The following is a 25,575-nucleotide window of genomic DNA, read 5'->3' as shown; positions in this document are numbered from 1 at the left end:
CATACCAGTGACCAGCCATTCTGCTGAGCCTCCATCCTGGGACATTGGCTCCATACCAGTCTGTGAAAAATCCTGCCGACTATGCCAATTGTCTTGCAGCCTGTCAAGGCCTGGCAAGTTCCTGGATTTGGGCAGACAGAAGAAAATGCACAGAGCTGTGGTGATGTTTGACATGTCTTTATTCAAGGGTAGATAATCCATGCATGCTGCAAGTTGTATATCCTCCCATGTGTTACTGCATGTCCCCTGTCCCCCAGTGGGGAATCCCAACTCCCTTATATACTGCCTACAGACAAAGCTGCCAGGGAGCCATGATATTGTATAATACAGCAAGATTCTACTCATGTAAGCCCACTGAAGACTATGGGAACAGTTTATCAGATCCAGTCTCAAGACTATAGGAACACAGCTTATCTTAGTTCCCCAGACATGTGGGTGAGGAAGCCAGACTGCCTCTGTTTACCCTACAGTTTGGGTAGCCAGAACAGGTCAAGGGAGTGTCACAGAGAAAGTGAGATTCAAGAGTAACTGGAGGACTGGGCTTGGTTTAGGGAGGTCAAACAGGGAAACCGTGCAGCTGACGAGAATGCGGCTGGGCCTCAGAAAAATATGATGCTGGGCATCTGTGTGCCTGGAGTGGAAAGTTTGCATTGACAGCAGAGGGGGAAACGGAGCTTAAAATCAAGGCCATAGTGAACTTGTCAGCACACAGCAGTTTACAATCTGAGGAGTACACCATATTAATAATTAATCTTTAAATAATACTTCCCGTGTGCCAGGCCATCTTGTGTGTATGTGTGTGAGTGTGTGTGTGTGTGAGTGTGTGTGTGTGTGTGTGTGTGTGTGTGAGAGAGAGAGAGAGAGAGATTCACAACCATGTGAAATAAGTAATGTTACTAACTCCATTTTATAGAATAAGATGATTTAAGTACAGTCGCACTATGTAACTTGTGCAAGGACACACAGTGAATGCTTAGCCATGCCTGGTTAAAAACCATGGAGTCCGGTTGAAGAAATTATGCCTGTCTTTGCACTGTAGTACTTCTAACTTTTCAGTTAGAAGATATCCTACATGGTTTAACAGGATTGCCAAGGAGAAAACAATGTGTTTTGATGTCTTGTTCAAATCATGAAGCAGATTTTATTAATGCCAGAAGAGAAGAGATATGGGTCACAGTTTATGGGCCACCACAGATACCAGAGGGATTATCATCCTTGTGGCTCATTGTCACAACCTGTGACAAGCCCACTGAGAGAGACTCAGAAAGATCCAAAGTCACCACCAAGAGATTTATCCTTACCTATGTCTTTGGTCTGATTAGGGAACCGAGGAGTCTGGGAACGAGTTTGGATAAACTATCTTGATGAGGAAAATTCTGAGCTGATTTTTGTAAGGACCTTCCATCTAATCTGCCCAGTAAAAGTACTGATTTATTTGTCTGCTTCTTGAATGAGGTGAGCTGCTACTCACCAATTATCCCTCAACTCTTCAAACGTCAGTATGGAATAGGGGTTTTGGAGACAGTTGAAACTTAGATTTGATCTGAGTCAGTGACACTAAGTGCATATGCTTTTTGTAACTAAGCTCATCTCTCTCATCACTACAAAATAGTACTTTTCTACTTGTATATAAGGAAGGATACCAAGATTCCTTTGATTCATGGAAAACACAGAGTGCCCACAAAGCCAAGGATGGCACTTCATTCTGTCCAACCAGAGATGGAAGGACTCATCCCCAGCAACTAGTAGTCTGAAATATTGATGCTGAAAACAAAGGCAGAAAATTGAACTGGGCAAATTATCACAAGCACCTCAGAAGATGAGAGTTTGATTACAAGAGACATAGATTGAGGTTGAGGTAAGATGTGTATGTTCAGAGTGAAGTAAGAAAATGTATATCAAATCAGTATCGCTTGGATTGTCTCTCCTGAGAAACATTAGCTATGGAATAAGGATGGTTTAGACAACATTGAAGCTAAGGAAAAATTTTGATCTGGATCAAAACATGAAAAAATTATTTTAGATCCTCAAAGTACTTATATTTATCTCTGTAGAATGTATTTTTAGATTAATAATCAGAAGAAAAAGGTCATTCTTCACTTCTCCTTTCACAAAACTAATATCTCAATAAAACCTTCATCTACTTTACTGATTAAGGTCCTTTCATCTGTTTTTCATATTCTCCAGTCTTCCTTTCTATGTGGCCAGTGTCACATTTGGTTTTCCCTCATCTGCATTAATGTTCACTGATTGAGAGGCTGAGGCAAAGTATCTGTGAACTTTTAAGACTGTTTTGTTCTAGTCTGAAAGAATTCATGGGTGACCCATAAGTAATCACCATTTATAGACACAGCTAGAAGAGAAAAAGAGCTTAATATGTTTTGAGTTGGGGGACAAAAGTAAGACTGACTTGTGATAAAATGTACTCACCCATTTCAACAGTGAAAGTTAAAATTAAAATTAGCTTTATGTTTTTTTTTTTAACTTGAATTAAAATAACTATCAGGAAGTTCATGGAACAGGAATCTGGCCTCCTGGGTTTTCCTGTGACTGGACTTCTGAATGCTTAGTTAGACCCTACTGCTTCCTGTACTAGGTGCGTGGTTAGAGAGCAATATACCATTCACCTCAGCTCTCAAATACCCAAAGGGGATCCTGGCCTCCCTGATAGGCAGATCAGGAAACCAACTATAGCATAAGTTTAATAATTTACCCCCAAAACAGAATCAAACTCATGATTTAAAGTGGTAAAGCCCCTGATGTTTACATTTTAGCACAAAATTGGATACACTTCCTGTCTCAGCTTCCTCAGTGGTCACAGGGGGCCAAGATATATATTTCATCCTGGTGGGCATTAAACAAGAACAAGGTTCTGTTACCACTCTTTCTCTGGGGGTTATAGCAAAGACTGACTGAGAGCAGGAGGGTGAAAGTTCTGAACGTTAAGAGCAAGAGGGATGGGAATGGATCAGGTATCTCAGCCGGCCAGGCTCTAGAAAACCAGACACAGGCAGAAAAGGATGATGCCTTCTGAATAATTTAGCCACATGCATAACTTATTTTTATATTTTGGAAAGTGATTAATATTTTTATTCAGTTTAAGTTACAAATTTGAAGTTTTCCCTTGAGTTTTAACTTCATCTTAAAAAGATCATTTCAACATGATATACGAAGCCAACTGCGGGGCCTTTCTCTCCTAAAACCAGGATATGCTGGGGACAAAGCAGTGGATGTCTCAAAACCTGGAAAACACCAAGGGAGACCAACAGACTTAGGGTAGACGGCTATGTGAGACCACTTTAACATATAAAACTTGAGTTTTGAAACTTGTGCATCCAGAACACCATTAACTTTACTTTGAATGATGTTATCATCACCTTCCTTCTTGCTTTTACCCATGCTAAAAAATATTTTTAGAATATTAAGGTTTTTCAATTGCAGTTAGATATACAGTATTATATTAGTTTGTGTACAACTCAGTGAGTAGATATTTATATAAGTTACAAAGTGATCACTATGCCCTGGCTGGCGTGGCTCAGTGGATTGAGCGCTGGTCTGTGAACCAAAGTGATCACTATGATAAATCTATCCCTCTCTGGCACTGGAATAGTTATTGCAATATTATTGATTATATTCCTTATATTGTACTTTACATCCCCATTAGTATACTGTAACTACCAATTTGTACTACTTAATTCCTTCACATTTTTCACTCAGTTCCCCAACACACCTCCCCTCTGGCAACTCAAAATGTTCTTTGTATCTATGAATCTATTTCCATTTTGTTTGTTTATTTTATTATTTAGATTTCACATATAAGTGAGATTATATGGTATTTGTCTTTCTCTGTCTGACTTTTCCAATCAAAAGACACACAGCAGCTGAATGGTTAAGAAAACAAGAAACTTACATATGTTGCCTTTAAGAGACTCACTTTAGACCCAAAGACACACCAACCAAAAGTAAAGGCTTGGAAAAAGATATTTCATAAACATGGAAATATATAAACAAAAAAATATGAATATAGCAATATTTATACCAGACAAAACAGACTTTAAAACAAAGGCTATAACATGAAACAAAGAAAGATCCAGCAATTTCACTTCTGAGTGCTTATCTGAAGAAATTTAAAAGACTAATTTGAAAAGATATATGCATCTCTATATTTGTTACAGAATTATTTACAATAACCAAGATAAGAGAGCTACTCAAGTGACCATTAATAGATGAATGAATAGTGAAAAACATTATTTTTACTATAATCATTAGTTAGGGGTTTATTCCTGATTTAAATAAAATAATCATTATCATCCCAGATGTAGTTCTTAACACAACTCGAGGTTTATAGATTAAACCAAATAATTTTATTGAGAATTACAGAAGATCATACTCTGAAATGAAACTTATATGTCTCCATGTCAGCATGTGTGTGTGCATATAGGTGTTTACATACTCACTCATAAAGCACACATGATATGATTTATCCAGTGCTCCTGGTGTCCCTACTTTTCCTCTTGCTGACAGATAGCCTGAGCTCTGCTAGTCTTCATGTGACTCAACCACTCACTAAATAGCTCTTTTCTGAGGGCCGGTGCATTTTTTTGTCCTGGGCCGAGGAGAGAGCAAGATAGAGAGTTGCTGATTTTTCCAGGCTTTGATCTTTCTCATGTTCTTGGATCCAATAGCTGCCTTTTACTATTATGGGCCATTCATTAATTTATTCTTTTGTCCCTTTATTTATTCATTCATCTGTTTTTTGTATTTGGACCATCACTGTGTGTTAGGTGCCCGGTAGGATCTGAGGGTATAGTTGAGTGCTGAACACAGTAGACTATCTCAGATTTCAGAAAGCTGAGTTCAGAGACATAGATTTTGGCCAAATAATGATGGAAGTAAACATATAAATTCTCAAATATTGCCATGAAGAAAATAAACAGGGTACTAGAAGACAATCTGAGAGAAAGGCTGGCTTATCTGGAGTTAGAGCAGTATGCTAAGAAAGGGAGATGTGACCTCATTCTCTGCAAACATAAGGGTTCTGTGGTCAGTGCAGTTTTGATCAGTGAATGTCCCAGAAGATTGGAATTTTCAGTGCTTCCTACACTTCTGGCTGCTGATTCTGATCTCAACCTCTTGTCGCTGTGTCCCCTGCTGAAATCACTGCGTGCTGTGAGGGTGCAGGGGATAAGAAGGAAAAATTCTGCTTACTTTAGTGGTAAGAGGCTTTCTAACTGGGATTTTAACTAAAACCAAATTTCCTACATTTTCCCAAAACACGAGTGTGCTGGGGATTTTTCTTAATCCCCCCACCTATTACCCTGGTTTCAATGGATAAAGGATTTATTCCTAGTAATGCATTCCTAATATTATATGCATATATGCTACAGCTATACTTAGAAAATAGAAGAAAAAAAGTCCATGTCTGCCTAACCAAAGTAAACACCAACGTAAAACTGGGAATGATATTGGAGCTGGCAGTTTGGTGAATTTGCAGACCTGGAAAGTGATAGGAGAAATGTGCATGTTATAGGTCATTCTAATTATTACACATATGTTAAGCAGCTGCAAACTTAGGGTTTATGTGAGAAGACACACATGGGGGAAATGAGAACATATGATTGGCAGGGATTCAAGAAAATAGTAAAGAGAATAATACAAATTACTGAATTACTGTTACTTCCATGGATATGAAATAATTCCTCAACATCTGAGATATCTGAGAGGTAGAGGAAAACCAGGCTTTGACCAAGAACAAGGTATATACCCATGACTCTAAAAGCCTGGGGTTCCATGCTGAATTTTCTTTGAACTCACATTTGCAGAGTCCTGTAGAGACCCATAAGAAAAGGCCCCAAGGATGAGCTCTTGACTACATTAAAATTTTCACTTGCAACCACTTTATCCTCCACATCACAGTGAATTCATAACACTACTTCTCTTGATAGAATTACTCTAAATATAAAACCATTTTTTAGACAGGGAAATAAAATAACTGAGAACTTCTCTTGTAGTTGACAATTTGCCTCATATCTCTTTCCCACTTCCTAAAATATATATTTTATTGCAACTCTACTTATGGTGAAATTCAGATTCTCTAAATGCATTTCACATGTTCTCCAGCACATGATGGAGCCTGAGGCATTAAATGCAAGGATCCAAATCCCCCAGCTTGCCTTTTGAGGTCCCCTATGACCTTGCCACTTCCTTCCTATCCACTTGTATTATCCACCTTTGTCTCCTACTACATTAATTTATCATATATGCATTTTCTGATTGCCTGCTATGTTTATATATATATATATTTTTTTCTACTTAATTTAGTTGTAAGAGGCTTTCTAACTGGGATTTTAACTAAAAACCAAATTTCCTACATTTTCCCAAAATATATATAATATTTTATAGTGTCTATGAATATATAATTAATTATATATTATTTAATATATATTATATATTCAATATATAATATTATAATTCATTATAATTAATAATATTATTATTCATAGATAATATAAAATATTATTATATATTTAATATAATATATACTCTATATTATATGTTTTATATATATATATATATATATATATATACACACACATATATAATTTTTTTCCATCTGTCTTCAAGAAGCTCAAGAGCAAGTGAATCAGGCAAGAAACCAGACATTGTTCACAAATAAGCTCATGGCATCATGACACTGAGGGGCATGAAGCTACATCTGAGCTGCATTTTAGTAGCAAACAGAAATGAGAATAAGAGTGGAAACTTATTTCCCAAATGGACTACAACATGTCCTATAGTAGCCAGTCTCATTCATTGCAGCCTTCAGGCACTTGCTGCTGCTTCACGTCCCAGTTCTTTTTTTTTTTTTTTTTTGTTCAAATTCTGCTCATCTTTCAAAGACCAGTTTGAATTCTACCAATTCTGTGAAATCTCCTGACTGCTGATGATGTCCACAATTATCTTCTTTATTTACTCTGACATTGTCTTTCTATATTTCATTTTGCTCCCGATCATGTCTGATACCTACTTTGCATCTGCATTTTGCCTCTTGTCCCAAGAAAATTTTCGATGTATTCATTTGAGAGAATTTTTTTGCAATTTTTTGTTGAATAATTTAAACCTTCACAGCATTTGCTCTTTGTAGCTGGGTATGAATTACACATGGAACTTATGAAATGCAACACAGTTCTTGGAGGTGGACACAGTACTGCCCCAAGATATGGAATGACCTTGAGGATCTTTAATATTTTTGCACATTTGAAACTCTGTTGACTGCTGTCCAAGATTTGGGAATAAAAGCCCTTCACTTCTTCCTCATCTTGAAAACTGTCCAATGTTGTTCACACCAGTTAGCTCTCTATTTGAAAGGCAAGAGTGCCTGAGAAGAGCAGCTGGTGCCAACTGTCACCATTCACATGGTGTGAAGTGCTCCTTCTGTGAGGCCCAGTGAGCAAGAGTGTTTTTGGTTAGCAAGAGCATCATAAAATTAGACAAGCAAACCCCAACTATGTATTTGATCAATGTCAACTATAAATATTGCAGTGGAAGGAAGAATGTCAACACATTACTCTTATTATAATCTTGTGCTTTAAGAAAAATAAATGCGGTAGTTCTGCATGAGAAAGTGAGTCTAAAGAGAAGGTGACTCTAGAGAAGCACACAAAATCTCTTTGGTGATTGTGAGAGGATGTCAGCTCTCTCCTGGTAATATGATCTCAGTGTGCACCCTCTAAATTTAGTGAGCTCTCAGCAATTCCTGGAGACTCAGTAAGGAAAACTAGTGAGATTTTCATTGTTTATTGACAATATATTTATTGAAAACTATTAGAAGTGGGACAAAAAAAATGTTACTGGTGAGTGGCAATGTGTCTACAAATATGTCAGCTGTTTATTGGAAAGTGAAATTATTGGCAAAGAGTAGCCTTTTCCCATGAGCCCAAAGAGCAGCACTGGAATCATATATGATCCATACTTTGTCATCAATGTCTTTATATATTTTTTTTTCAAAAGTGCCTGGCAGAAACTTATATATCATTTGGCTACGTCACATTCTCTAGTGTCTTCTAACATAGAGAGCTACCTCCAACTTTTTTTTTCAAATACCACCTAAATCATCTTTGTAAGCACTGGGAGGCTGTGTTCTTATACTTACTGTACATAAAGAGGAGGCAAAGTAAACACACCTAATACATACCTCAGCCTGGACCCTTTATCTGGCCTGTACTGTGAACAGGGGGACATAGAGGTGAAAAGAATAAAATACCTAGGAATAAATCTAACCAAGGATGTAAAAAACAGACCTGTACTTGGAAAATTAAAATACACTAAATAAAGAAATTGAAGAAGTTACAAATAAGTGGAAGCACATACCCTGTTCATAGAGAGGAAGAATTAACATCATTAAAATGTCCATATTACCCAAAGCGATCAATTCAATGCAATTCCTATCAAGACTTAAATGGTATATCTCACAGAACTAAAACAAATATTTCAAAAATTTATATGGAAACAGGAAAGGACCTGCATAGCAACAATGATTGTGAGAAATATCAAAGTTGTAGGAATCATACTACTTAATTTCAAGCTCTAGTCTAAGGCCATAGTAATCAAAACAGCATGTTACTGGCATTAAAACAGACACATTGATCAATGGAACAGAATAAAGAGCCCATAAATAAACCTACAACTTTACAGTGAATTAATATTCAACAGGGGAAGCAAGTACATACAATGGGCCAAAGATAATTTACTCAATATAGGTGTTGGGAAAATTGGACAAATACATGCAGAAAAATAAAACTAAACGACATGCTTATATCACACACAAGAATAAGTTGAAAATGGATCAGACACTTAAATGTTAGACCCAAAACCATAAAAATCATAGAAGAAAACATAGCAACAAAATCACAGACTTTGCTAGTAGAAATTTTTTATTGGATATATCTCCCCAGGCAAGGAAAACAAAATGAATAAATAAATAAATAGAACTACATTAAACCAAAACATTTTTACACAGCAAAGGAAATCATGAACAAAATAAAAAGACAACCCACATAATGGGAGAACATATCCACCAATACATCTGATAAAAGATTAATATCTAAAATTTACAAAGTACTTACAAAACTCAACACACACAAAAAACAAAACAAACAAACAAAAAAAGCCACCAAACCCGAGCAGATGCTTCTCCAAAGAGGACATAGAGATTGCCAATGGATGTATGAAAAGATGCTCAATGACACTAATCATGAGAGAAATGAAAATTAAAACCACAATGAGATACAATCTCACATCTGTCAGAATGGCCATCATCAATAAATCAATGAAAAACAAGGGCTGATGAGCATGTGGAGAAAGGGGAATGCTTTGCACCATTGGTGGGAATGCAAACTGGTACAGTCACTGTGGAAAGCAGTATGGAAATACCTCAACAAATTAAAAATGGATCTGCCTTTTGATTCAGCAATCCCACTTCTGGGAATATATCCTATGGAACCCATACCATTAATATGAAAGAACATAAGTACCACTATGTTCATTCCAGTATTACTTACCATTGCCAAGATATAGAAGCAGCCCAAGTGGCCAATAGATGATTGGATAAAATAACTACTGGAAATTTACAAAATAAAATACTACTTGGCAGGAAAAAAGAAAGAAGAAGAAAATTTGGTCCTTTGTGGCAGTATGGATGGAGTTGGAGAACATTAACTAAGTGAAATAAGACAGTTAGAGAGAGACAAAAAAAGATATGATTTAATTCATATGTGGAATCTAATGAACAAATTGAAACAACAAGGAAAATGTGGACACACTCAAAGATGGAGAGCAAGATGACAGCTAGTGGGGACGGGTAGAGCAAAAAAGAAAAAGGATTCATGGACATGGACAACAGCATGGTGATTGTGGTGGGGAGGAGCGCATAAGGGAACTAACAGGTAATGTGGAAAACACAATAAAGATTAAAATAAATAATCTTTGTAATAAGAAAAGTATACAGAAGATGATATTTTTTCTTTGTCTATGAGATTTTACCTTATCTTTTTATAACATTCTAACCAGAGTCACCTACCTTTGGTAGAATTCAGCCAAGAGCCTAGGCCTTCTCTCTGCTAATTCAGATCTATGGAGAGCAATATTAAAATGTTTAAAATGACCTATTTCCATTTTACAAATAAGAGAACTGTATGTGTGAATGTTAAATGAGTTTTTACATATTATATAGTTAGCAAGTATTTTTATGAGAAGTTAAACAACTTTGAAATAAAAAGAAAAATACTGCTCTTTGAAAGTTAACATCTATTAGGCCTTAATGGAGTACCTTGAAGATACGCATAGTGTCTATACCAGGATAGACTATATCTGCAGTAAAGCTAGAATTTCTAAAGGAAGAATGTATTGAAAAAGAGGAAGTTGGTAAGAAACCAAGTCATAAATAATGAAATCAAATACTAAAGCTAATTGTAGCTGAAGAACTGAATTAAGACCTCTTTAATATCAGATACTTAAAAATGAAGTCAATTTCTCCAGTGCAACATCACATGATAGAAATGAAGAAGAGATAGAGATGGCATTAAATGCACACCCTGCATTTCTTTACTTCTGATGTCAGAGGGGATAATCACTGTGGGTCTGAATATTTCTCCTAAGGAATGGATGAAGCCTATAACATTGTGATATAAGTGTTAGCTTTAATGAATCAATACTAATTAGACGAAGCCAGCACTCATCATTGTGTGATGATAGAAATGATCTCTTTTATGCTACTGAACACTCAGTAACTAGAAGCTATTGAGAATTTGAAATGTGGATATTATGACTAAGAAAGTCATAATTTTATTTTATTTTATTTTAATAAATTTGGATTTAGATAGTCATGTGTGTCTAGTGACTATCATTTTAGATAATTCAGGACCAGACACTCTGCTGGGCCAGTACTCATTGACTGACGTTTTCCTCCTAACCAACATGGGGCTGCTTATGGGGTAATTCTGAAGATTAGGTTTGGGTCTCAAAATGACAACCTATTAAGTAAATATAATACCACCCCTAGCAGCCCAGGCTGTGGATGACCCTGGTCTCTACCTTTCATAGTACTCCTTCCGCAAAGACATTTACATCAGAAGAGAAAGGCTTATTGTTTGCCTCAATTTCTCCCAATATCCTGACAGAGAAGTGGTTTAACTGTTACTATTTCAAAATGTCAGAAATGTTATATTACTTAAGAAGATAACTATTACTTACAAGTACTAGGAATAGTATCTGTTGACCACTTCAAAATGACCTTCTAAATACAGACATATTTTGAGCACATGTGTACTTATAATCTAATTATAGGCTATCAATAAGGCTTTGGTTTCTAAATTTTTTTAAGAAAATGTTCTTCATTTTTTATTCCAAATATCATAGTGCATGCTAGAGTTATGGACATATTTCTAAAAACTGCCTGCCCAAATTCAAAGCACTTGAAGTAAAAGGATACCCTGTTTGGACACAAAATATGTGTGAGTTCACTCCCTAGTTTAAGTTTAGATCAGTCAGTCTTTCAGGAAGTAGTGGCATTAAATCTAGAAATCATGGAACTATCTTGTCTTGATTTGATGTTTAACTGACAGCTGTCTAATATTTTGCAACCTGATGAAGCTTACTTAAAACATGGAAACATGTTTATCAATCGGCTGGAAATATTGGGCCTTCTGTAAATCACAGCTTTCAATATAAATATGTAAATTGGAGTTCTAGTACATACCAGCTTCTCGTGAGGTTTGCCTGCATGTGTCACAGTTCTGGGAACATGTGGTCCTGGGACTCTGTCGGCATAGGATTTCAGTGTTTGCCATGTCCAGAGCCCAACCCTAGATTTAGTGCTTACAATCACAACAATTATTTTACGGAATCACTAAAACAACCCTATAAGACAGCAATTACTATTTCTAGGAAAGTAAGGATCACAGATTAGTCAATGCTTTCCTAGGTAAAGACCACCCAAGGGGTTTCTGGAACAGATGGTTGACTTCACTGGAATCTTTGTACAGGCACAAATGGCCTCAAATAAAGATAAACACCAGACTGCAGATATTAACCTAGAACAATTTTCAGTGCTATCAATGGGTTACAAGCAATCTTATGATTTGACCCCAATCCTATGGGATAGTAGTTTCTGATTTCGGAGTGCATGAAAGTCATGTGGAAAACTTTTAAAATGCACATTTCTAGACCCTACAAATTTGAGTAAGTGGATCTGAGATGAAGACCTACATCTTATCAAACACCAGGATATCTATGGATCAGTTTTTCATAAATATTGTGTCAGCAGGTTTAAACAACATTTCTGGGATTGAGCAAAAAAAGAAAAAAGGACTCATGGACATGGATAACAGTGTGGTGATTGTTGGAGGGGAGATGAGTGGAGGTAGAAAGGGGGATAAATGGTAATGAAAAATTACAATAATAAAAAAATAAAAAAAAATCCTTTTTTGAGCTCATCATAATATAACCTCATTCAAATTTTCTTTACATAGTGGGGAACTATGCTACTAGTTCTGTCTAATGTTAATTACACTGTGTAAAATGATTTCTTCATTCATTGCCCTGGCTGGTGTGGCTCAGTGAATTGAGCAACGGCAATTCCCAGTCTAGAGCACATGCCTGGGTTGCCGGCCAGGTCCCCAGCAGGGGCTGTGTGAGAGGCTACCATACAGTGATGCTTCTCTCCCTCTCTTTCTCCTGCCCTTCCCCTCTCTAAAAGTAAATAAATAAAATAGTTTGAAAATAAAATAAAATTATTCCTTAATTCATATGTTTGATAAATGTAACATTAAATGGGTTTCTTTACTGCAACATTACTCAATGTGTGTTTGTTTGTGTGAGTGTGCAGTTGTTGTACCCATGACCTTATAACCTGTACATGAGGGGAATTAATTGTAAGGTAACAATTTTACAAATATATGCAGTCATGAATCCTTTCTTTCCACAGGCTACTCAATTCATATAAAACTTTTAGAAATGCTAACGTGGAATATAAGGTATAGAGTAATCACCTAGGAGGTGGTCGATAGTTTAGGAAAAGTGGCTTCAAATGCTAGCATGGAAGAGAACTAGGAGGCCATAAGTCAACATTAGCCTTCCCTCTCCTATTCTCAATAAAACAAACATTTTCCCATCAAGGTAATTCTGGTGCCTTTTTTCCCCTTATCATTCTAATGCCCAGGATGCTTGTTTTTGATTTGTACATCCCTGGATTTACAGCTGTCTTTTAAACTTCTGTGATCTTAAATGAGCAGCTTAATTTATGATCCTTACTTCCCTAGAGATAGTGATTGCTGTCTTTTACAGGGTTATTTTAGTGATTAGCTGAATAATTGTTTTGAGAGCCTAGCACTAAGTCTAGCATGTCAAGTGTAACATTTAATAAATGGTAGAGAGGTTAACATTATTTCCCATATATAAATATTTTGGGGAAATTCAGGAAAAAAATAAGTAGCACAATAGATTATTTACTTTCTAAAACTCTAGTGGTGGAAAATAGGCTGCGATTTCTGAACCCACCATGATGCTTGCAATGCTCGCTTCAGGCAGTACTCTGAAGGACTCCACAGAAGCTCAGTTTTACAGGAGAAAGACTGCAGTGAATGACTAGTGGTGTCCACCACAGACATAGAAAGGAGAAAAGCAGGATAAGTGGCAACTACTTTTCTTATTCATGCATGGAAAAAGCAAAATAAAAAAGCAAGAGGTGCTTTCAAAAGCAAAATAAAAAAGCAACCCTCTAAGAACTAATTACCATTCAATTACATTTAATAAAAATGCAGTGATGAATAGTTAAGGACTAAAATTTTTGATGTGGATTAATTTTTGAGAAGAGACAGACTAGTGTAGGCTTACTAAGTATTCTTAATCTGCCCCTAAAAATGTCAGGGAAGGTTTTCATGCAAAGGTGAAAGACAGTGCATGCAGTGGTGTGCAGACTAGTATGTTAAAACGAGAACCAAGGGAAGTTCTTTAGGGGCCATCTATGATTTTATCTGTCTAAGCTCTCATTTCTGCCATTATCTGGGGTTGTTCTTTCTCCTTTCCTTCCCCCACTCTCCAGTTCCGTGTGACTTTGCATTTCATTCTCTCATAATACTTGGCCTGTGGCCAGGAGGTCTAATCCATCCAGACAGGCTAAGCTGGCCTCTTCCAGGGAGTCCCAAATTGGGAGTATAGAAGAAGTTTATTTGTTAATAGAATAAGCCTTAGGTTGCAGAGTTTAGAGACTGGCAACCATATCCTTTACAACAGGTGGGAAGATGGGACACAGGTAGAATAAGTATAGTCAATGCACAGAGAAAGCAAATGCCTGAACTGGGAGGAACAAGCCCCCAGTTGTATTCAAATGCCCAGGCTCAGCTTTTCCTAAGGGCCTTGTTCTTCCTGCTCGTTAGAGTTATAAGCTTTTATTTGAATTCCGTGAGCCCGTTTTTTCCCCTTGACCTAAGAAGACTTAACATTGGAACATTTCTAAATAATGTTTTCATTATGAAAACCTTTTAAACCTCATTTTTCATACTTTTATGTTTAATAATGAAAAAATATAAACAAGTTGAAAGAAAAAAACATAATTATATAAGGCAGAATTAGTATATATTTTTCTTGCTTGTGTTCTCCACAACGTCCATTGCAAGGGTCATAACACATTAGCTCAAGTCAGATTCAGAACCCATTCCTAGAGCAGAGGTAAAGCAAGGAGCCAATGAAGGTGTTGACGGGTCGACGCTAGTGTTATTAGTAGCAGGCCGGCTGTCTGCGGTTCTGTGAAAAGGTAGTGCATAGCCCCTGATTCTGGTTCCGGTCACTGCTGCCACACCTCTCACAGCCCAGATCTCATGCCCTGGACGCAGATCTTTAACACAGAGCAGTAGCTGCTCAGTTTCCTCCAGAAAGCCAGGTGTGCTGCTTAAGTAGACAGGAAATGATGGAACTTAAATGAGTAAAAATGTAGTGTGACCTTTCTTACAAGTTCCTGAGGTTACCAACAGAGAATGGAAATGCCAGAGCTGCGTGCACAGGCTGAGTAGCTAACTGAGCTTAGCACTTGAATAATTTGGAGACTGTCTTGATTTTACTAAAAATAAAATTAAAGCTTGAAAAGACATAATTAATTTCAGATATCATGCAAGCTAGAAAGTGTCAAAATTGGGATTGAAGTTGGGTCTCTCTAATCTGATAGCTGGGTTATCTGAGTGCACTCTGTCACCTCTGTGAAAGCACCCAACACCATACCTTAATTGAAATACAAGGGGATAGAACTAGACCAGCCCTCACTCTGTCACAGCAAAGGCTCTGGGCTTAAAAATGAAAGCCTACGATTCTGGTTTTAAAACACCAGCTCAAGTTTAGTTGTATTGCATTACCTTTAAAGTAATAAATCAAATAACATTATAAATATGTCCAAATGGATCAGTATTTTGGGTAATCCCGATCCTGCTGCTGTCATGTCTATTCACATTATTAGTGGGATCTAAGGCCATGGCAGTGCCCACACAAGCCAGGGCCAGACTAGACATTACTAGCCCCACTGGAAAATAAAACCCTGAAAGCAGTATGGATAATAAAACCTGGAGGAAGATTGATAAACCTAATCTTAAATTGTGTCATTGGCTTATATTATATGACTGGTGATTTTGGCAATACAATATTTTAATCTACTAAATAAAATCATAGAACTATCCATAACAGATAAAAACAATATTTGAAAATCAAATTAAATACTTTTAAACTTGGTCTATAAAAACAATAAAATGCGTTGACCTAGGGGTCAGATTGCAGACGTACCTTAGCCTCGACTTCAGTTTTATGTAGTTATCCTTTTTGTTTTTTAAATACTTATAAAACCTTCATTCACAGAGATATATAGCTGCCAACTTGTAAATATTTGAATACTTTGTCTTGCAATAGCAGTATTGTAATAAGATTTACTCAGAATCATTAAAAAAATAAGTGTAACTTGTTTAATTTCAAATTTGAGAACTGTGTGCATTCCTTACAAATAAGAAAGCAAGGTAAATTAATAGTAAGTGCTATCACTTTCTATAGTATGGCATTATTTAGATGTCATGTTTACCCATTTATCTGTTCTTGCGCCATTATTAAGCAGTAGAAAGGAGATGTGGCAAGCAGATGTTCCTAAGCTTGTCTGGTTTAAGTAGATTTAAGTGGGTTTAAGTGTAAAGTGCCATCCCTTATGCTACTCTGCCTGCAGGAGCCTGAACAGGCCTGATGACACCAGGCTCTGACATCCTTCCCCAGACAACATTTCCTTGTTTCCACGAGTACACAGGAAAGGCATGAGGAGATTTATATCAATGTCTTCAGGGTTAATCTGGACAAAGCTAGCATATTGCTAGTGCGTTGCATTAAAGTCTGACACCAGAAAAGCTATATTTTAATTTAAAAAACAATTAGAAACATCTGCTGTAAGAGGTGAGACAGAGGGGGAGGGATTCACAAATTTGCAACCCTCCTGAATCATCTCTGCAGGGTATTCACTGCAATGTGAGGACCAGCAGCATTGGCATTTCCAGGAGATTTTCATAAATCCAGAACCTTGGGTTCCACCCCAGACATACTGCATCACAGTCTACGTTTAAGCCAAAATTGGAGAAGCACTGATCTAGACAATGGAATTTTTCTCATTTATAGTTAAATGTGAGTAATGACCTAAAATTTAGGAATAAGACCATTCTGATAACCTGGAGAGCTCCACTGTCTGCATTTTCTAATTAGCCTCAACATAAACATTAAAATACTATCTATGTAGCACTAAAAAAAATTCTATTTCAGAACCTTTTACATAACCAATATAAAGTACAGAAACCAGCCCAGATTTTCCTCTCATAAAAATCAAAGCTTATTATACTTGGCGTTGTGTGTTTTCATTCCTATGAATCACTTCTAAGTCACTGAGACATATGGATTGATTACAGAAATTTGATTCTATCTTATTTAGTAAAAATGTTAGAGTTCTGTTCCTCTGTGATTTTAAGAAAACAGTATTTTATTATTTGGGAAAAGACAATACACATCTTTGCTTCTTAAGTAACCAGGTAGCAATGATTTGTTATTGGATTCATGACCTCAGGTTGCTTCTCATATTTACAGTACTGGAATAGATAACACTGAGAAATTCTTGATTCAAAACATTCTCTGCTTTGAAGAGATGGCCTTTGAAGAGCACTGGCTATCTCTTTGTCATATACTTTAGATTTGCATGAGAGTAGAGAGAAAATCTTTCCATTTTCCTTTTCATTGACCACAAAAGCTAGTGCAGGCAAGACAGTACAATATGGGCACCCACGTCTGTCTTGAACCCCGGCAGTACTACCTGGACTACTGATGTGCACTGCAAACCTATTTGACCATCATTGCTTTGTCCATTATCTCAGCAACATTTGACAATTAACACCCTACTGTGGCCTAGGCTCTGGAAAAATGACTTCTAACACTTTCCTTTTTATTTACTTAATTCCTTAGTGTCTGCATCTGCTGTAATTACAACAAATTTCAATTATAATGAAAATCCAACTGTGGAGTAAAATGGGATTATGGTAATTGTTAGAATGGAGAGGCATAGAAATAGCTTCCAAAAGCATTCAGAAAAACTATCTGACTAAAACAAGATCAATTCAGTCAGCTGCTAATTAAAGCAAACAGACAAAGGAATGCAACCTAAATGATTTTTAATATAAGAGCTTCATTAAAAGGCTTACATTACTCAGCTTGCATTTTGAGGACTATTGAAATGTTTTGTTTTTTTGTCTCCAAGGAAAGAATATAGAAATTGAAACTGACCTTCAACTGTAGAAAAAAGGGATGAGGATTCTTAAAAAAAAGCAGTAACTTTTTATAGGAGAGGTATAGTTGAGCATAAATATTTTCAGACCCATTTATAGATAACAAGTTATCTGAACATTTGTGAATTTTGAAGGCCTACAATAGATGGGTTTTTTTACTTTATTATGGGAACTGGAGAAGAAAATTTTATATTGAGGAAAATGTTTTATAGGTATTCATATAAATACACTGAGTATTTTTTGAGGCTTATTTATGTTTTACAGATGACTCCCTCTAGATGAGTTCAACTTGAGAATTTTGGGGGGTGTACATGTATCTAAACCATAAATACATCTAAATAGACACTACAAAGACAGACACTCAGGCACACACAGGTTACCATTGTACTTTCTTCGACAAAAGATAATTTTCTTTTAATTTTTACAAGTGGCTTTTAAAATTTAAATGGCTGGATGGAGAGCCAAAATGAAAGGTGATCATTAGGAGTGTATTACCGGATGGTCTAGGTTCCAAAGCGCCAAGACATCACCCATTGAGTTTTATTTCCAGAGTTTGATAAAGGAGGTGAAACGTGGTCAGTTAGACCTGGGTTGAATGTTCCCTCTGCCCCAGCTGGTGACCAGGTAGCAAACTGAGCCTCAGTAGCTTTATGCATCAAAAAAGACTCATTCTCCTGGACCTTTTCTCTTGTTCAGCTGGTCTTGGCCCTGTACTAAGAATGTTTCTTGGGATTGCATGACTATCTCTTCTTAGAGACCATTACCTAAGTGAACAGAGTTCCTCTTTGTTGTTTTAAAGCAAAATAAAATATGAATATAATTCCATGCATATATTTCATTCTAGTTTCATTGTAAAAACCATGACCAATCCAGAAATATATAGAGACTGATTTGGTACTTTCTTTTCAACAGTTAACTTCTATTAACAAATTACTGATTAGGTTCATATACTAACAGACCTTATTCTTTCTGTGTAACAAAAGATGCTGAAAGTGGAGACTAAACACATCAGTCTGTAGTGTACTTTTGGCTTTAAAATTATATTATACATGGAGAAGTTTGCAATATTCTTAAATATCGCTATCCACATTCATTTTAATTGCCTCATAGCAGTCTATAATCCATTATTTATTAACCATTTCTAAAATGCTAGACTGTCTCCATTTTTAAATTGTTAATAATGATAAATTTATATAAACCTTTGTATGTAAAAAAAAAGTTTTTCTGGAGCCTTATTATAAAAAAACAGAATGTCTAGGTCAAAGCAAATGTACAATTTTAAATTTTGGAAATGTCACCCACTATGCCAATGGTGATAGCTTTCATATGTGGCATGACTAGGCAAAAAGCATAGTAAGGAAACAATGGGACATAGTAAGAAAAGCCATTGGGACAGTGTATAAAACAAGAGGAAGTCCTTAGAAAACATTTTTTTAAAAAAACAGAAAATATTTTTTAAATAATACAAATAAAAGGAGATGATGCACTTACCTTAATACTTGCAAATTAAGAAAAGTAAAATTTAAGATTGGATAAATTTGAATAAACAGAGTTACCTAAATACTGCTTAAGGAAGTTTAGGGCACTTTGAAGGAGAGTTTGGGAGAAGAGAAAATTGTTATTTTTGACCAAAAAAGCACCTACCAAGCTGACAAAAAGACACACAAATACAGAGGAACTGATGACAACATTTACTGCTTTTGGCTTAATAAACGGAAGTCACTCCAGAGGAGCTCTGGGGACGTGTGCAGAGCCTATGGAAGAGTACTGTGCTTCCTCAGAAAGGGCTTGGGGAGGGCTTAAGATTTGAATCATGAGACAAAACAAGTGTTGATGGAAATGGGATACCCACAAAGGATGACTTTTTATTCAGGTTTATTTTTAGTTTCAAAGAGTGATACTAACTTTTTTAAAATCATGAATTCAAAATTCTGTTTTGTAAAAAGTTTTCTTTCTTATTTCATTTAATTCAACTTATATATTATATTTTATTTATAAGTCTAGCAAGTACTAGTAATCAGATCTAAAGGACTTGGAAAAATGCTTAATACCATTTATGGATTTAATTATTTAAATGCCTTCAAATGTTTTAAACTACATTTATATGTCTTATTTACTTTCAAAGTAGTTCAACTCACTGAATTAAAAAAAAAGAATGCTACAAATATTTAAAATAATATTCAGAAATTGAACATTTAATTTTGGTGAACTTTATTTAATATTTAATATTTAAATTAATTTCTACTACAGGAGATTTTTAAGGTCTAAATCAGATATCTTATAATTTTAAAATTGAAATTTACAAGGCTTATTCTCAAATAGGCCAAATTCCCTTAAAATTACAAATAGCATAGAACTATTGAATTTTTTGTTTTATTATGATCTTGCTTCAAGGAAAAAGACCTATCTCAGGCCAATTCAAAGATCCATTCTTGGAGAGAGACAATATGGTGGAGTAGTGAATAGAAATCACACTGACCTCCTCCCAGGACCAAACTGGAATTGCAACTAAATTGTGGAGAAATCACCTGGAAAACAATGGAACGATAGGAAGAGAGGAGCCTTTAAACCTCAGACAGACAGTGGAACCAGCTTTTGCACAACTTAATGCGTAAGAAATGCGGTGGAGGCTTGAGAAGGTGGGCTGGGCACACACAGGCGACAGCACCAGAGGGATACTGAAATGGCTAGTTGGATCCCCCCAAGAATAGCAGGGTCTGAATCATAAGCAGGAGCCTCTAGCCTATAGCACCAGAGCCCCAAAATCAGACAGACAAAAGACAGCTGCAAAAAGCGTAGTGGTGCTCTCTGCCAGAGACAGGTGGCTAGAGATGCAAAGAAACGTTTAAAGGACCAACACAAAAATTTGCAGTAGCGGCCACTTTCCTTGGTTTCTGGGCAAAGGTGGCGGCAGAGTGGGCTGGAGCCTGAGGAAAAATTGGTGAGGAAAAATTGGTGAGGAAAGCTTTGGGGAGAGAACTGAGACAGTGGCCAGTGGGGCCCCAGTGCTGACACATATCCCACTCTGCAGCTTCCATCTTGCTCAGACATAAAGGACATAATAGCCTCACCCTCAGGACGCTCTGCCCCAGCCAGGCGTTGCACACAGGCCTAGGTGTAGAGTACTGATCGGCTGTCACAGACAGAAGATCCCTGGTTAAAGGGGGACACAAGCTATCGAGAGATGCTTGAGGAGAGACTGGAGATGGAAGCGTTGGGGAGAGAACTGAGGAATTAGCCAGGGGGATCCCGGTGTGGACTCCTACCCAACTTCTGAGCTTCCATCTTGCTCAGGCAGCCACTCCCCTGAGTGGCAGCAGCCTGTAAGCACATAATAGCCCCACACTCAGGAGGCACTGCCCGACCCTGTGGTGCCTACTCCTGACAGCTCAGGGCAGTGTGACTAGATTAACAATTGCAGGAGATAGACACAGACAGGAGATTCCTGGAAGACTCAAATAGACGGCCTAAGTTCAGATGAGGTCAACATCTGACATCATCAGAGGCAGTCAGAAAGAAAAAAAAAAAATAGCCGTGTACTACCAAAGAAGTTCACACCACAAAGACAGGAAATCAAGGCAGATCAGTTTAAGGACTAGGAGAAATAAAGAAGAGTCTCACAAATAATGGGAAGAAAAGGAAATACCCCCCAGTTGAGGGAAAAGGAAGAATCCCCACAGAGATAACTAAATGAAATAGACTCAAGTAAACTATCAGATATTGAATTCAAAACAATGGTTCTAGGTAAGCTCAATGAGCTCAGTGAGCTCAAAGAGAGTTATGAAAAATGACAGGGAAACTATGAGGAACTTAGGGAGCCCTGATAAGGCTAGCAGCTGATTTCTCAATGAAATGGAATGGGAAGAAATATTCCAAATAATGAAAAGCAAAGTCCTGCAACCAAGACTGCTCTACCCAACAAAGCTCTCAGTTAAAATGGAAGGTGAAGTAAGGAGTTTCCCAGACAAAAGAAGTCTAAAAGAATATGTTTCCACCAAACCACCACTATAAGATATGCTAAAGGGACTGGTTTAAGAAGATGAAGAAAAAGAGTAAGAAAGAGAAGAACACAGGTATAAAGGGAAAAAATGACTATCTATCAATAATAACTTTAAATATAAATGGACTAAATGTCCCAATCAAAAGACACAAGAGAGCTGAATGGATAAGAATACATGGCCGGCACATATGCTGCCTACAAGAGGCCTACCTCAGAACAAAGGACCTACATAGACTGAAAGTAAAGGGAAGGAAAAAAATATTCCAAGCAAATGGACAGGGAAAAAAGCAGGGGTAACAATACTTATATCAGACAAAATAGATTTCAAAACAAAGGCCATAAAAAGAGATCCAGAAGGACATTTTATAATACTCAAAGGAAGAATATGTCAAGAGACATAAATATTGTAAACCTCTATGCATCCAACATAGGAGCGCCCTAATATATAAGGAAAATCTTGGAAGACTTCAAGAAAGATATAGACATTAACACACTGACAGTAGAGGATTTTAACACCACTCTGTCAAAAAATGGATACATCTTCCAAACAAAACATAAACAAGGATATTATGGAACTGGGTGATGCAAAAAACAAAGATGGATCCTGAATGTACTTTCCATTTTGCTTAATAGACCTTGATGGGCTTTTGCATGTGTCCATATTTATAAGATTATACATCAGTTAAGTTTATTTTAAATAAGATGCCATCAATCTTTGAATAGGTTAAAAGGCTTTGTTTTTCTTGAAGTAATAACTTATAAGGACTTCTACCAGAAGGGAGAGGAGTGTAGAAGCAATTACATTAATTCAGGCTTAGGAAATGTAGAAAAAATATCTGTCATCTGAAAAAGTAAAATAAAAACAAAAATGAAGTAGTGAAAAAGACTACTTATTTTAGGTACTTATTTTAAAGCTTCTATGAATTAATAATGAAGAGGGATTGAAAATGTTTCTCCCACTTTTCACCACTATAGAGAATTTATAAAATGAACTGCATATTATTACACTACTGAAATAATACATATATACTTTATTTTCCAGTGGTGGGTTTATTTATTCAAAATTAGCCACTTTAACTTTTTTTCTTACCAAAAATATCTTTAGAACTAACCTGAAAGCTCCAAGTTTGCTAAGGAATTTCTGGAATCAGTCGGCAACAATGTGAAGCCCTTTTCCCCTCACCTTCATCCTTTAAAGAAGTGATGCCCTAGGATACATAATTAAAGTTCACTTTTAAGGAGATGGACCATATGGCATGTGGAAAAGGAGGACTGCTCAATGATTGAGGATATAGGCTTTAGTGACAGGTAGCGTGACTCATGTTCCTGGCTCTGTGACTTCATACTTGGATAAGTTATTTACCCTCATTTTGTCTTACATTCTTCATCTATAAAATAAAGGAAATAATATCTTTAAAGTAACATCTCAGATGGGATTATGAGCACATGTCAAAATTCATTTTAAACTTTGGCTCTGGGAAAGTCTTTAAGAAAGGCAAATCTATATTGTCTCATGGTGATGATATTTTGTTAGATAATAAACAGGAAATGAATGCTTAGTTAAACATTAGGATAGTCACAAAAGTCAACACATATGTGAGTGTGTTATAAATAACAGGATCAATGTGACCTAAATAAGTCATTTGGATTTCCCAGACTTTTTATCTTCCTAAAATCTATCCAGGATGTACACAGACATATCAGACTTATCAGAAATGCTAGATATTTCTTCAAAGCAGTTCTACTTTGCATTGTTCAAAAGTGTCTTGCTTCTGATCAGCTTAGAGACAATTATCACTGTAAGTACTTAGGAGATAAAGTTGTTAGTGCCCAGTAATATAGCCCTGACAACCACACTGATATCAAAAGAAATTGCATCATTTACTCACATCCTTGAAAGCTGCCCAAAAGGATCACATTGATGGTGTTCATCTTCTCCACCTGCTCACCTGGTTTTCTCTCACCTCTCTAAACTGATCCTCACCTATGGATGAACAGAGGTTCTTTTTATTTGTCTCACTATTACTTCACCAATTAAAAAAGAAGTGAGGGTTTTTTTGTTTGTTTGTTTGTTTGTTTTGGTCTCCACACTTCACCATTCAGCTCTATTGTGCTGTTCACTGGCAGGCAGATGATTATAAACAAATGAAGGTCGGATACACTAGGGTTAACTGAAGAGGCTTAGCTGAACGAAGGAAGCTTCAGGTGGCTGTTGCACCCTAGAAATATTTTCATTCATTCATTCTTTCATTCATTGTGTCAACAACAATTTACTGAGTACCTACCTGTTTAGTACATTGGTATTCCATGAACAAAGCAGGCAACAACCAGTGTCGTTATGGAGCTTACATTCTTTTGTGAAGAGACAGGTAACAAATTATGAATTTAATGCCTAAGCAGAGTATACATGTGTTTGAATATAGTAAGTGCCAGTACTTAAAAAAGGTAGGGGCTGGGAAACGGGTTTGGAGGTACAAAGTAAAAGAGAGTTGCCACCTAAAGTAGCATGCTAGTGGTAGACCTCTTTGAGAAGGTGCTATTTGAGAAAAGGCAAGGTGAGTAGTGGGTCATGTAAACATCTGGGAAAGACCATCCTGAACTGAGGGAACTTCAGTTCAAAAACTGACAAATGAGCATGTCTGATGTGCTTTAGGAACAACATAGAAATCGATGTGGTTGGGACAGATGAAGAGGAAGAAGAAAAATAGGGTGAGTTCAGTGAATTAAAGGGGTACAGATCAGCAGGAACTGGAGATTATTTTAAGGATATTTTTTCACCTGAATAATGCAGGAAGCCATTGAAGGATTTCAGTATGATCTGTCTTAAGTGTTAAAAGGATCTCTCTTGCTCTTGCATTGGGAATTGACTGAAGGCACTAAATGTGAAAGCTATAAGACCAGTTAACTGATAATTATAGTTGTTCAGGCAAGAGATTCTGGTGGCTTAAACCAGAGTGTTTAACATTAGAGGTGATGATAAGTGGTCAGATGCAGGAGAGCTCTGAGGGCAGAACAAGAGGGGTGTGCTCCTACCTAATATGCATCCTATGAGGGAGGGGATGGAACTTAAAGTTATGGGGCCTAGACAGTGGTCAAGTATAAAGTTGCTATCATCTGACAGGAAAGAACGATATGGGTGAAAAGGGTGGGTGTAGGGAGTGAGGGGGTGTAATCATGCAAACTGGGTTTTGGCTGCTTGGTGCCCTTATATATGACTCAACAATTCGTGTTGAAGGAAACAGGTTTTTATTAACAGGGTTTCAAACTCAGGGGGCTGAGAGCACTCCTGCTTGGAGCCCTACTTTCCCAAGAGACCAAGTAAATCCCTTGCTCCCCAAAAGTCTACAAGCCCAAACCATGCCCAGAAGTTCCCCATTTCCTTATCTGTCCTTAAGCTGGTCACACAAACAGATCTCCATCCTCTCTGGAATGTGCACTTGTGACTTTCAGAGTCACCATCCTCTTGAGGCAGCTCCCTCCTTCAGGATCTGGGGTGTACTGTTCTCAGTCTCCATGGAATGGTCTAGGAGCTATTTGCTGTGCTACACTGGATCATGATGTCCAAGATGCTGGAGCCCAAGGAGGCACACATCCTTGCATAGGACCCTGCCTCCAGGAATGGGCTTCCATCTTCTGTAGGGTCTAAGACCTTACTGGACCCCACAGCTCCTGGTCCCACTAGCACTTCTGTCTGTGTGGGGAGCTGGACCAGAGACCCAGAATGTCTAAATGCCA

At 36.9% G+C, this 25,575-nt stretch overlaps 1 protein-coding gene and 1 non-coding gene across 3 annotated transcripts in view; both read left to right on the top strand.

Annotated features, from left to right (window-relative positions):
- Window positions 1-25,575, top strand: part of CNTNAP5 (contactin associated protein family member 5) — a 1,056,232-nt gene that overhangs the window by 629,656 nt on the left and 401,001 nt on the right. The window lies entirely within an intron of this gene.
- LOC129071891 (small nucleolar RNA SNORA51) lies at window positions 8,111-8,243 on the top strand. The gene has a single exon (XR_008529312.1). It is a non-coding gene; the product is annotated as a small nucleolar RNA SNORA51 (small nucleolar RNA).

This window comes from Pteronotus mesoamericanus, unplaced genomic scaffold, assembly GCF_021234165.1.
Source record: "Pteronotus mesoamericanus isolate MK-2021 breed Mesoamerican mustached bat unplaced genomic scaffold, CSHL_Meso_final contig_27, whole genome shotgun sequence".
NCBI lineage: Eukaryota > Metazoa > Chordata > Mammalia > Chiroptera > Mormoopidae > Pteronotus > Pteronotus mesoamericanus.
This window is presented reverse-complemented; position numbering and strand designations above follow the sequence as displayed.